Here is a 12461-nt window from a genome sequence, read left to right as displayed (position 1 = left end):
CTGACTCCCTAAAGGAAGCCACGACTTTTGAGTTTGCAAGAGCTGAGCGGGGCTGTTGAAAGACAGGGGATTTTGGAGGCGGCTCGTTCAGAGAGTCATCAGGCAGCAGAGGTGACTTGGACGGTCACGAGAAGTTAAAAAAAAAGTAACTTCTTTGCATCTCTGAGCTGGAGAGCTGCATCTTGCCCATCATGCCGTCTGTTTTGTCATTCTCTGTCTTACTCCTCCGGCTGCTTGGTTGTGCTAGACCAGGCCTTAGTCCTCCTGGAAGCGACGGTAATATTTTAGGTGACATTTTCTGCTCCCAGGGCCCTCGTCCGTCTGCATGCGTTGTGCGGCCGTGGGAGAGAGGGGTTGTCGTGGCCAGGAGCAAGCAGGGAGCCTGGGAGCGCTGAACACTTAACAGCTCCCGGGCTTCATTCCAGATGAGGATCCCAGGCGGTGCGGGGATCCTCTGCCTCCTCAGCTGATGTAGATTCATTCTCCAGCAGTTCTGAGCCAAAGCCGGTTGCTGGATCTTGATAAAATACCCACTTGCTATTCCGTTGCTGTCGTGCCCTGGATTTTTCCACCACTAGCCTTTTCTTTGTGGAATAGATGTTTCCAGATGCTACGACGGAGATTACTCCCCAGCCTGTTGAGAAGACGCGCACCCCTTTGAGCGTGGAGGCAGGGGTCTCGTCTCCAGAGGGTCGGGTGGTGCTTTGGCTCCCCGGGGCCAAATGATTCCCCCATTGGGAGGTTTCCAAGGCACTGCCTCGTTCGGCTTGCTTGCTTCTTATAGCAGGACGCAAGCCAGCATCGGAAAGGTTAGCTTGCCACTCACGACTCCCATGGAGAGGTGGGTCAAGGAGGGCCCCGTCTGGTAAAAGCCGGCACTGCTCTCCTTACTCACGAGGAGCTTTGGCTCGGGCAGAGCACTGCTAGCAAAAGGGCTCCCCCTTTTTTCTTACTGATAAGGAGCAGGAGGTGTGGATCTCCAAAATCAAGCACCCCCTTATTACTCCCGAGGAGGTATCGCTCGGCAATTTCTGTCCCAACTCCCTATTGGGATTTATTTATTTATTTTTTGCATCTGTATTGAGCTGTGTGCAAACAATGTTTTGTTGGGCAGAAATTTTACAGATGGTGGAAAAAATATACCCAAAAAGACATCTCTCAATTCAGTAGATGAAACGAACAGAGAAGCTGTACTTTTTCAAGAACATGCATTTTTCACTCCTGCCCAAACCTTTTAAAAGTACATACAGAGTTGATATTTTCTTGGCTGAAATGTGCTGCTGGTTTTCAGCCTCTGTTCCGAGCAAATTTGCAGCATTGGGAGGAAAGCGATGACAAACCTAGACAGCATCTTCAAAAGCAGAGACATCACCTTGCCGACAAAGGTCTGCATAGTCAAAGCTGTGGTTTTTCCTGTCGTGATGTATGGAAGTGAGAGCTGGACCATAAAGGAGGCTGACCACCGAAGAATCGATGCTTTTGAATTGTGGTGCTGGAGGAGGCTCTTGAGAGTCCCCTGGACTGCAAGGAGAACAAACCTATCTATTCTGAAGGAAATCAACCCTGAGTGCTCACTGGAAGGACAGATCCTGAAGCTGAGGCTCCAATACTTTGTCCATCTCATGAGAAGAGAAGACTCCCCGGAAAAGACCCCGATGTTGGGAAAGTGTGAAGGCAAGAGGAGAAGGGGACGACAGAGGACGAGATGGCTGGACAGGGTCATTGAAGCTCCCAACATGAATTTGACCCAACTCCGGGAGGCCGTGGAGTAACTAAAGTAGCTAAAAGTTGCTCCACTCAAAGGAGTAACTAAACTAAGTAACTACAAGAATTGCCTTGTCCAAAGAAGTCTTGTTAACCTCTCTTGTTATGTTAGAATCATATTATAACTTAGTTTTGCCTTAGTTGTAGCAAAAAGGAATTAATTGCATCCAGGCCTTTTTAGAACAAGTTACCTCCAAACTCTGCCCACTTCCATGTTCTTGGTGCCCTCTGTTGCTGGATCAGGAGAAGCCCTAAGGGAAAAAAAAATTGCAAACCTTCGAGAAATGTGTTCAGAGGAGCTGCCGTGGGCCAAAGCCGCCACGAGAGGCCACCCTTGCTTCAGCCAGATGTTCCCCGGCTTCTGGAACACAGCCATCTGCCACGAGAAAAAAAAGAAGAGACCGGCCAGATCCTCTTTGTGTGGGTGGATTTAGAGGATTTCCTGGCGATGGAACGCAACCGGGCAGGGAACAGCGAGACGTGTACGAAAAGTGGGGCTCTGCCCAGGTGCAAACGGCAGGAAAGGTTTGCCATGCTTAGCACCGGCTGTCATGCACTGTCCAGTTGTCCCGGACTTATGGCAACCCTATGAACGAAGAATCTCTCAAAAGTCCTGCTCTCAACAGCTCCTGCAAATGCATGCCTGTGGCTTCCTTGAGGGAGTCCGTCCATCTCATATTGGGTCTTCCTCTTTCCCTCCTGCCTTCCACCTTTCCCAGCATGAGGATCTTTTTTAAAAAAACCTGCCTTCTCAGGATGTGCCTTCCGCTTCAACATTTAGCATGGCGAGCACTTTTCTGCCTTCTTTTCGATGCAGAATGGAGAAGCAAACCACCCGTTCTTAAGCTAACTGCCTTGCCTGACGGTTGCCAAACCCGAGGATTACTCGGTGTGGAAAATTGGTTGGAAGTCACCCTTGCTCGAACCGATTATTGAATTAACCCAGGAAAATTAAATTCCACCATGCCCCTGCCTGTTCCCTGCCTGTCGTCCTTGTCAGGGTGTTTCCAAAGGAGTAAAATTTAGACACGGGCGGCAGGCATGGAGGGGGTCACCCGAAGACTGGCGTCGGGTGAACTGTGAGTAGGGAGTGCCCAGAGATGGGTTTATTTTATTTTATTTTTATTTATTTTATTTATATCCCGCCTATCTGGTCAAGTGAGGACCACTCTAGGTGGCTAACAACCTTATAAATAATACAGTAAACAATGTAAATAAACAGTTCTAAATCATAAAAACAGTACATTACAATGCCAAAACACAAAACATAGAACAGTAAAGAAGGAAAGAAAGAGGTCATGAGTTATGTGATGGAAAGGCCTGCCGAAACATCCAAGTTTTTAATTGCTTCTTAAAAGTACCCAGCGAGGGAGCCCCGCGAATCTCAGGAGGTAAGTTGTTCCAGAGGCGAGGAGCCACCGCCGAAAAGGCCCAGTTTCTTAGGCTTTTTTATTTGGATGACAGCAGAAAAGGGCTGAAGTTAAACCCCCCGCCCTTAATGTTACAAACGGTAATGTAATTTAGTTACACTTTAGTGAAAAAGGATTACAAGGAATTAGTTCTTTGTAACTAGAAACATAGAATCATGGAGTTGGAAGGGGCCTCTGTTGAGTGCAACACCCTTTTCAGTGGAGGAATCCAAGGCAAAGCAGATCGGACAGACGGTGGTCCATTTTTCCCTCGAATGCCTCCAGCGTCGGGAGCGCTCACCGCCTCCCAAGATTGTGGATTTCGTTGTCGTACTGCTCTAACAGTTAGGAAGTTTTTCCTGATATTCAACGAAAATCTGGCTTCCTGTCACTTGAGCCCATTCTTATGTGCTCTGCACTGTGGGATGATGGAGAACAGATCCTGCCCCTCCTCAGTAGGACCATCTTTCAAGTCTTTGAAGAGTGCTCTCCTATCCCCCCTCAGTCTTCTTAAAGCTAAACCTGCCCAGTTCCCCATCCGCAGATCCTCCTGGTTGCCTTTCTCTGAACCCGCTCCAGTTTGTGGGCATCCTTCTTCAAGGGTGGTGCCCACAACTGGGCACAGTACTCTAGAGGAGACCTAACCAGTGCTGAACGGAGGGGGACCCGTACCAGCGACTCAGTACAGTATTTCTAAGCTGTAGCCGAGGACAAGAGGTGGAGGCGTAAGAGAGGACCGGGGCTACAATGCCTTGACTTAATTCCGCATTCTTTGTTTCCGGAAACGTGTGCGTAGGCCCCTCGTTTTCCCCAGCCGAAACAGCGCTCCAATCGTTTTATACAATTTAAAAACAAAAGAAATGTCTCATAAAACAAGTTAAATAGCAATAAACGAGACAGTTGCAGCAGGCTAAAACCAACTGCAACGACGAGATTAGGCATTAAAATGCTAACCAGACAGATTAAACACTAGCCTGGATTTCTTTTTTTCTGTTTTTAAACAAATCTCCGGGAGATAATGGAAGGGATGAGAATGGAAGTCTAGGGGAAGAGGGCCTCCCTGGCTTGGGTGTCGTCACACAGAAAGGTCTTGCAGGTTTTCTGAGCCCATTTAGTCTTATTAGCCAAAGTCACAAAGACGCTGGGGGAGACCCTTCCCTTGGGAGAGGTTGAGAGTTCGAATCCCTGTTCTGTCTCCTTGGCAGGGGCTGGAGGCAATGATCCAGAGAGTCCCCTCCAGCTCTGCAATTCTAAGATGATGATGGTGATGATGGTGATGATGATGAGCTTTGGGGAAACTACCTGGGCAGCTCAGCTGGCGGTTTCACTTTTGTAGCTGCTGGCGTGAAAAGAGGATGCTTAGCTGGTCCCCCTGGCAAAATGTCGCTTCCCTCCTTTGCCCCCTTTCTGTTCCCAGTCCATGATAAGCAACACCCTATGTCAAATTCCCTTGCATGGACCCCTCATTTAATTTCTCCCGAGCCAATGACTAAAGAGCATTTTCTTCGGTGTGTGTGTGTGTCTACTTTGCGGCGACTATAACTCAGATGCCCCATATCCAATCTTTGCAAAACTTGTTTGTGGTGGGGAGGAGCGCCAGCAGAAGACACACAGTGATCTTGTAACCTCTTCAGTTACAGGGTGTGTGTGTGTGTGTGTTCTATTGCCCCTGGATGTCCCAAATGACATGAACCGCAAAACAATTCATCTTGCCTAAAATTCGTGAAAGCTTGTGGTTTGTGAATAGCGATGAATCGCAAACCATCACAAATCGCTGATTTCCTGGTTCATGCCCACCTCTAGTCGTAAACTCTCTAAAAGCTGTTGCCACTTTTTCAACATCCAGAAGCAGAATGGCTGCAAACAGAATCCTAAAAAGTTTAGGCTAAACTGATACGGCAGAGGGCATGTTGTCAGGGTGTAGGCAGTGTCACTCCTCCTATAATGCATCCCCGGGGTGGGATGGGTGAGAACCGAGGGAGTTCTCAATTTCCCAATATTGTTCAGTGGCTTAAACTGTCCGCTTCAGCCACTGAACAATGCTGGGAAATTGGAAGGAGCAAGTCATCCACTTGGGTTTGATCCCAGTGACTGTTGGTGCTGAAACCAAACTGAAATGGAGGGACCCTAGTCGAAAAAGAGTAGCCCCTGACAGGGAGCCCCAAAGGGGCAGGTAGAGATGGATCAGGGATGGGCTGGTTCGTGATGGCCTGTATGTCATGGGGTCATTGGGAAAAGGAGCAAAACAGCCCATGTAGCTGCACCCTCGGTTTTTAAAAAGGAATTCTGTCTTTAAAGCTGAATTTGATGGTGAAGTGAGCATTCGGTGCGCCATCTCTGAGTCCATGACAAGCCCTCCCCATCCAGATGTTACTGTCAAGCTCTCCTCGCCAAGGTGCCGTGAAAGGGTTAATCTGCAGAAGACCAGCCCCAAACTTTCCCGCAAGACAGGCGTCAGAGCCCATATGCATGGGATTTAGTCGGTAATCATCTTTGGGTTTAGCAGGAAATCTGGGAAGAGAGACCTTTTTGCGTTTATCGTGCATAAGAAGATCTTGGGGGCGGTTCAGTGTCTACAGGGCTCCCAAACGGGGGGTGGGGGAGCGGGAGGGGGCCAGGCTGGGCCAGAGTAGTCTCTTGATAAGCTTTAAAGATTTGAGTGATAGGAGCAGCATCTGTGCAGCCCAAAATATCTCGCTGAAACGGCCGTGGCCTAAGATGGCAAAACACGTGACCGACGAGGAAAGGAGAATGTTTTCGATACTCACCGTGAGAATCCTGCTAGCTTGGTGCCCCCCCCCCCAAATGCTTCTTAGACTGCTGGTGACTATGTTGATCCACCTCTCTCTCTCTTTCTCTCTCCTTCTTTCTCGCTTCCTCGGTCTTATTCTGTATTGTAGATGCCTCTAGAACTTGTTGAGGGCATGGAATGGGCAAAACCAGTCCTTAAATATCTCACTTGTCTTAGGAAACCTGTTTTTTAATGCCCCCCCCCCCCCCGGTTTGCTGCTAAGTCGGTCCTGATTTGCAGTAGCCCATTTCTGGGTTTTCCATGGAGAGACTACTCTACCTGGTTTCCCCTTCCCTTCTTCTGAGGGCACATCCGGAGACTGTGCAGCTTGCCCAAGGCTACACAGGCTGGCTCTGGTCACAGGGGGTGCCGGGGAGACTCGGAACTCTGGAGACCTAACCCACTGAGCTATCCAGCCAGCTTAATTGTGTGCCGTCAAGTCAATTCTGACTTATGGTGACCCTATTCAGGGTTTTCCGGGTAGAGAAGACTCAGAGGTTGTTTCCCATTCTCTTCTTCTGGAGGGGATTCCTGGGACTGTGCAGCTTGCCCAAGGCCACATAGGCTGGCTCTTCTCCTAGGAAGCCCAGTGGGGAATCGAACCCTCAGCCTCCGGCTCTGCTGAAACCATTAAGCTCTCCAGCCAGCTGAAAGCCCTGTTAGAGTAGCTGTAAGTCTGTTCCGCATAGTCAAAGCTATGGTTTGCCCAGTAGCCATGTATGGAAGTGAGAGCTGGACCATAAAGAAGGCTGACTGCCAAAGAATTGATGCTTTTGAATTGTGGTGCTGGAGGAGGCTCTTGAGATTCCCCTGGACTGCAAGGAGATGAAACCTATCCATTTTAAAGGAAATCAACCCCGAGTGCTCACTGGAAGGACAGATCCTGAAGCTGTGGCTCCAGTACTTTGGCCATCTCATGAGAAGACTCCCCGGAAAAGCCCCTGATGTTGGGAAAGGGTGAAGGCAAGAGGAGAAGGGGATGACAGAGGATGAGAGGGTTGGACAGTGTCATCGAACCAACTCCAGGAGGCAGTGGAAGACAGGAGGGCCTGGCGTGCTCTGGTCCATGGGGTCACGAAGATTCGGACACGACTTAACGACTAAATAACAACAAAGTCTGTTCCAACTTGGAGGCACATAACTGCATTCAGAGCATACCGACTGCCTTTCCACAGAGAGACTTTATTTAGCTGTCATGGCTGATTGCTCGTGTTTCATGTTCATGTTAGAGACAAGAGGCAGAAAATCAATGACCTGCTTCGAAGGAAAGTGGTCTAATATGCCATTTACATACAGAGGAATTATCCTGGCTAAAACATGTGGTTTCATTATTTCTTACAAATAGCTTTTCCTGTATCGAGTGATTGATCTATAAGTTTTCCTTCTGTTCTTTTTGTTGGTGTGCAGGAGATGTCTGCCTGTTCCACATGTTTGAGATCTGTAGATGTGCCATGTGATGGTCACACATTGTCCTTATGAAAAATAAATAACAAAGCAACTCTACCATATGCATCTCCTGCAGAAAGCTTATGAACAACTAAAACTAAGTCACTCTCCACGTCCCACAGTCCTGTTGGTTATTTTTACTACCACCGATGAATGTGGTACAGATGTCTTTCTTTGCACGTAGGTGTAGTTCAAGCCAATATAAGAGCTGTCAAAACCCCAATGAGTCCGGGAAAAACTGCTAGGACTGCCTACGAAATGGCCCCTGTTCCCATATATCTTCATGAGGGTGAAGTCTACATTGGCTTGGGCATGTTGTGAGAATGGCTGATGGTCGGATTCCAAAGTATCTCCTGGATGGAGAATTAGTGCAGGGACATCGCCCCAGAGGGAGACCACAGCTGCGATACAAGGACATCTGCAAGCGGGATCTGAAGGCCTTAGGAATGGACTTCAACAGATGGGAAACCCTGACATCTGAGCATTCAGCATCGTGGCCTCTCCCAATTTGAAGAGACCCTTGTCCAGCAGGCCGAGGCAAAGAGGCAGTTCCGAAACCATCAAAATCAGGGAGCTGGACAGGGGACAGATTGGATTTGTTTTCAGTGTGGAAGGGATTGTCGCTCTCGAATTGGCCTTCTCAGCCACACGAGACGCTGTTCCAAGACCTTTATTCGGAGCACGTTATCATCGTCTTTCGAGACTGAAGGATGCTTGTATCATCAGGGCCTCTGTTCAGCATCTTGTATCTTGAGGTCCTCCCAGGCAGTGTTCCTCCCGGTGGCCACTCTGATGGAGGCAAAGAAATCATCTGCCAGAACCAGGGCCTTCTTTGTGGTGGCACTAACATTCAGGAATCAACAGCCGGTTGAGTTGCATCTGGTTCCTTTCCCTCCCAACATTTAAAAGGCTCCTGAAAACACTTATTTTCAGAGAGGTCTTTCTCGGCTTCCTGCCCTGGTTTTTCAATAGGCCCGACGTTCTGCTTTGAAGCCGTAATTTGTGCCTCTTTGGGTTTATGCCATTCTCTGTGTGTTTTGTTTGAACCAAATGACTTCTTTGTTTTTATCTTGCTGTGAACTGTCCAGAATAGTGCATTGCACTAATGAGGTGGTATAAAGATTTAAGAAAGAAAGACAATAAAGTCAGGTGTGGTGGTTCAAAACATAAGACGTGGTGGGTCCCAAGTATGATAATTCTTTTGTTTTCAGAGATTGTGGGTGTACCCACACCATGCATTTACAGCAGTCTGGTTCCTCTTTAATGGTCTCTCATGAGGAATTCCTCTCATGAGGAATTTTTGAGATCTGTTCTTAGAATTAGATCCCATAGATCCAGGCGGGGTGCTAAAACTCTCTGATAGCGAAGTCTCAGCACTTCCAAAAATTCAGATGCTGGAACTCCCTAGCATGGAGCCAAGCAAGTTAAACCATCACAACACGGCTATATCTGTGAACTGAAGCTATACACTCATGGTTGACTCTGTCACCCCTTCCTTTGGCTGCCTGATGATGATAGTGACATTCTTTAGAGGTGCATTGAGCAATAATTAAAATGTTCCCCCCTTCTCTGATGTGTTTTCTTGATTGTTGCTCTGCTATTTTTCTCTGGCCCTTTTAATTTGCCGCATTGATCTGTTATTTTAGTGTGATGGATACCCACACCGCCTGTCCCATAGGGGAACAAGACAGGCAGGGTAGAACTATTTCAGTCAGTCAGTCAGTCAGTCAGTCAATCAATCAATAAATCAATCAATCACAATCAATCAATCAATCAATCATTGTTTAGGTTGGGCTGTACAACCCTAGCCTTTCCCCCCCATCTCCTGCAAATACAATAATTTATTTTTGTTGCAGATTCTCATCCTTCTCCAAAGTTATTGATTCAGGGAAGAAGGGATCTTTTCTCTCGATTGCCTCTGGATGGCAGTCCGATCCTCTCTCACAAATGCAGGCACGGTAACTGCAGAGCATTGCCCAAGCTTCTCTCCCCCCCCCCGATGTCTGATTATTCTAGGAATCAGAAATGCATGTTTTATTCTTTATCTGGGACGTTTTGCGACCTGTGCCATTGGGTTGCCACTAGAGATGGGCACGAACTGGAAAAAAAAGGATGAATCAGGTTGGTTCGTAGTTTGGTTCGTGCCCATCTCTAGTTGCCACTTCTAGCTCAGCACCTATGCTTTCAAATTCTCAGGGTAATAATAATAATAAAAAAAATAAAGGTCTGAAGCCCCCCTCTGCTACATATGGCCACCATCACCTCCATCTTGTCCCGTCCTCCTCGGGAGTCGCTCTCTTCGGTTTTAAGTCGAAAAAGGGAGCCTTTTTCAGTCCATTTTGCAAATGGCTGCCAATTTATGTTCTCCCACCAAAGAACTTCAAGCCACTGAGAACCAACCTGGGCCACATCTACCTGAAACAACCTAATACATTTTAGGCGGTGTTAACAGAAGCCTAGTCCTTACAATAACTGGGCACAAGGTGGGTTTCCCCTGGAGGAGGGCATTGTTGCAAACTACCCTGTTGTGATGCAAACATTTGAGGATGACTAGGTCTTCAGTAGGCAATTCGGAGCCATTAACCTTACAAAACATCTGTTCTTCCAATGCTGATACGTCCCAATACAAGCAATTCAGATCCGTTCACCTTACAAAGCCTCTGCTCTTCCAAGGTTGATCTCTCCCAAAGCAGCTGCCTGTATTTTGGACTCTCCTTGTGCATCCAGGGGGCAACAGGGACTGTCCACTTCCAAATGGACTTCTGTGCCACTGGATGTCAATCCTAAAGCATCCAAAAGAGGGATCAAGGCTCTTTTCCCTTGTGGTCACTGCTGACATACCATACAGTTGGCCAGAGGCACTCCCAGCGCCCTCGTTCACAACTTCTTCCCCGATGCCTTGGACTACACACAACTCTCCCCCCAGGATCGATGAGGATTCATGGTCAAGTTGGACTTAAGTCTCGCATCCATGACTCAACTCAAACTTGTTATTTGGAACCCACCCATTTGGGAGGAAAAGCTTTTTTTAAATAGGGACTCAGAGCAGGGTCTTGGGGCTTGGGACTCTGTACCAAAAGCTCGGGACTCAGTACCCAAGACTTTCCAGCCTTCCCTGGCCACTCCTAGCTGCAGGAGCCACAAATCCTTCCATGGTCAGTGATGGATGCAGAAGAACATCTTCCCCCTGCCACCCAGATCCTGCCGGATCTTGGCCTATTGATCCATGGAAAACCTATTGAAAAAGCCCTGAATTGAACCAGCAAGAAGGGTGAGCTTCAAAAAAAATAAAAATGTTGCATTATATAGGGAAGGGAGAGGAGTGGTTTCGGAGAAGGGGAGGGCGCCTAAACCCAGATGAGAATTCACGACTCTATTACTCACCGACATTGCCAGCTGATTAGAGCCCTCGGTGACTCACAAAAGGGGGAAAAAGCTCAGGAAGGCATTGTGAGGTCAGCGCACCGATTCCGTTCTGCTTAGATCTTGCAGACTTTTTCATGTCATGGGGCACAGTTCCCACAATGCTTCAGGGCAGCATCATTAAAGTATCGGTGTGTGTGAGGTGGTCCTGAATCAATAGGGTTTACTTAATAAGAAAACGCCCTTGTCTGTCTTTCCCACTTTCTGCACCGGGGAGAAGAAAAAAAGAACAAAAATGGTTTATTTGTTTAAAATATTTTTAAAAATGCCTTTAAAAAGGACCCAGGGCAGATTACATCCGTCTTTGTGCTGCTCAGGGATTCTGGGAGTAGATGAAATCCAAGAACATTTGGGGAATCTAAAATTTGGAACCACTGACTTAGGAGAATACAGATGAAAAACCGCATTCACCTGCCCCTAAAAATCTACAGGAGGGGGCTTGAGCCCTACAATTCGTTGCTTTGGGCAAAAATGACAACTTATTGAGCGAGCCAGGCGTTATTTGTGCGTGAAGCCTTGGTTGCTATCAGCCGATTATTGAAAGTGGAAAAGACAAGAATGAGAGATATCCCAGATGGTGGACGTAAAGAAGGATGGAAGTTTGCACGGGTCCAGAGCAATTAAGGCTTATTGGCCAAATGCGCTTTGAGATATTCCTTTCCCAAGGCCCTAAAATTAAATAAAATGCTTTCTGCATTGGTCAGAAAGCATCCAGCTTTTAGCAGGTAAGGAATATCAGCCCCGCAGTTCTGTAATTTGTTAGATATTTTTGTTTCCCTCAGTGCTGTTTTTGCATTTCTTGATTCTGTCTAAAAAATCGTTCTCATAAGAAAAGAAAAAGTGTGTGTGCGTGTGTGTGGAGGCCCTCTTCAGGACTGGCAAGCCTAGAATCTATCAGGTAGCCTGACTACAGGACCTGCTGGTTGAGGGGTTCTGGAAACAGAGAAAAGGAACTCTCCTGGGTGAAAGGGGTGCACTGCATTAAAAGGGATTGGTTTCACTAGGTAAGATGCTGATTCTGTATCTAGAAGCGGTGCTCTATCAAGTGATAAAAAATGTATGACTGTAAAAGCTTATTCCATATAAATACATGATTGCTATTGTAACAAGCATGAACTTCCTTTTCATGTCTAATTTTCAAGACACACAGTACAAAGTAGGGAATGTTTCCAGGAAGAAAATGCCGCATGAGCAGGAAAGACAGTTTTACTTGAACTTGTACTTTAGTCCTCTGTACGTCTCACTCACCTGTCAGTTCAAAGAGGCGTCGGGATCTATGCTGAGTCATTCCGGATACATTTCACAAGCTCTGACAGATTGATTTCCTGACCTTTCATGGTTCCCCTCCTCTAACCTTTTTGATGGAACTCAAGCAGCAAAGTTGCGGCAGCAAAGTTAACTCTGCGAATCTTGAATGCAAAATGGTTCGTAAGTGCTGCTTCTGCAACGGCCATAATATTTGGCTGGCACTCTTCGCTCGGCAATAAAAGCCATCAATCCCCATCTTCCTGAGAACTCTGCGTGTTTTTTCTCTCTCTCTCCTGAACTCCAGTCTCTCTGTAGACCAGGTAGAGTTTGCCATTGTCCTCTACTCTGGGAGTAGAGTCATCCCCCATTCCTGGTGTGAT

The sequence above is a fragment of the Pogona vitticeps genome, chromosome 14 (assembly GCF_051106095.1).
Source record: "Pogona vitticeps strain Pit_001003342236 chromosome 14, PviZW2.1, whole genome shotgun sequence".
NCBI lineage: Eukaryota > Metazoa > Chordata > Lepidosauria > Squamata > Agamidae > Pogona > Pogona vitticeps.
Note: the sequence above shows the minus strand (reverse complement) of the source record.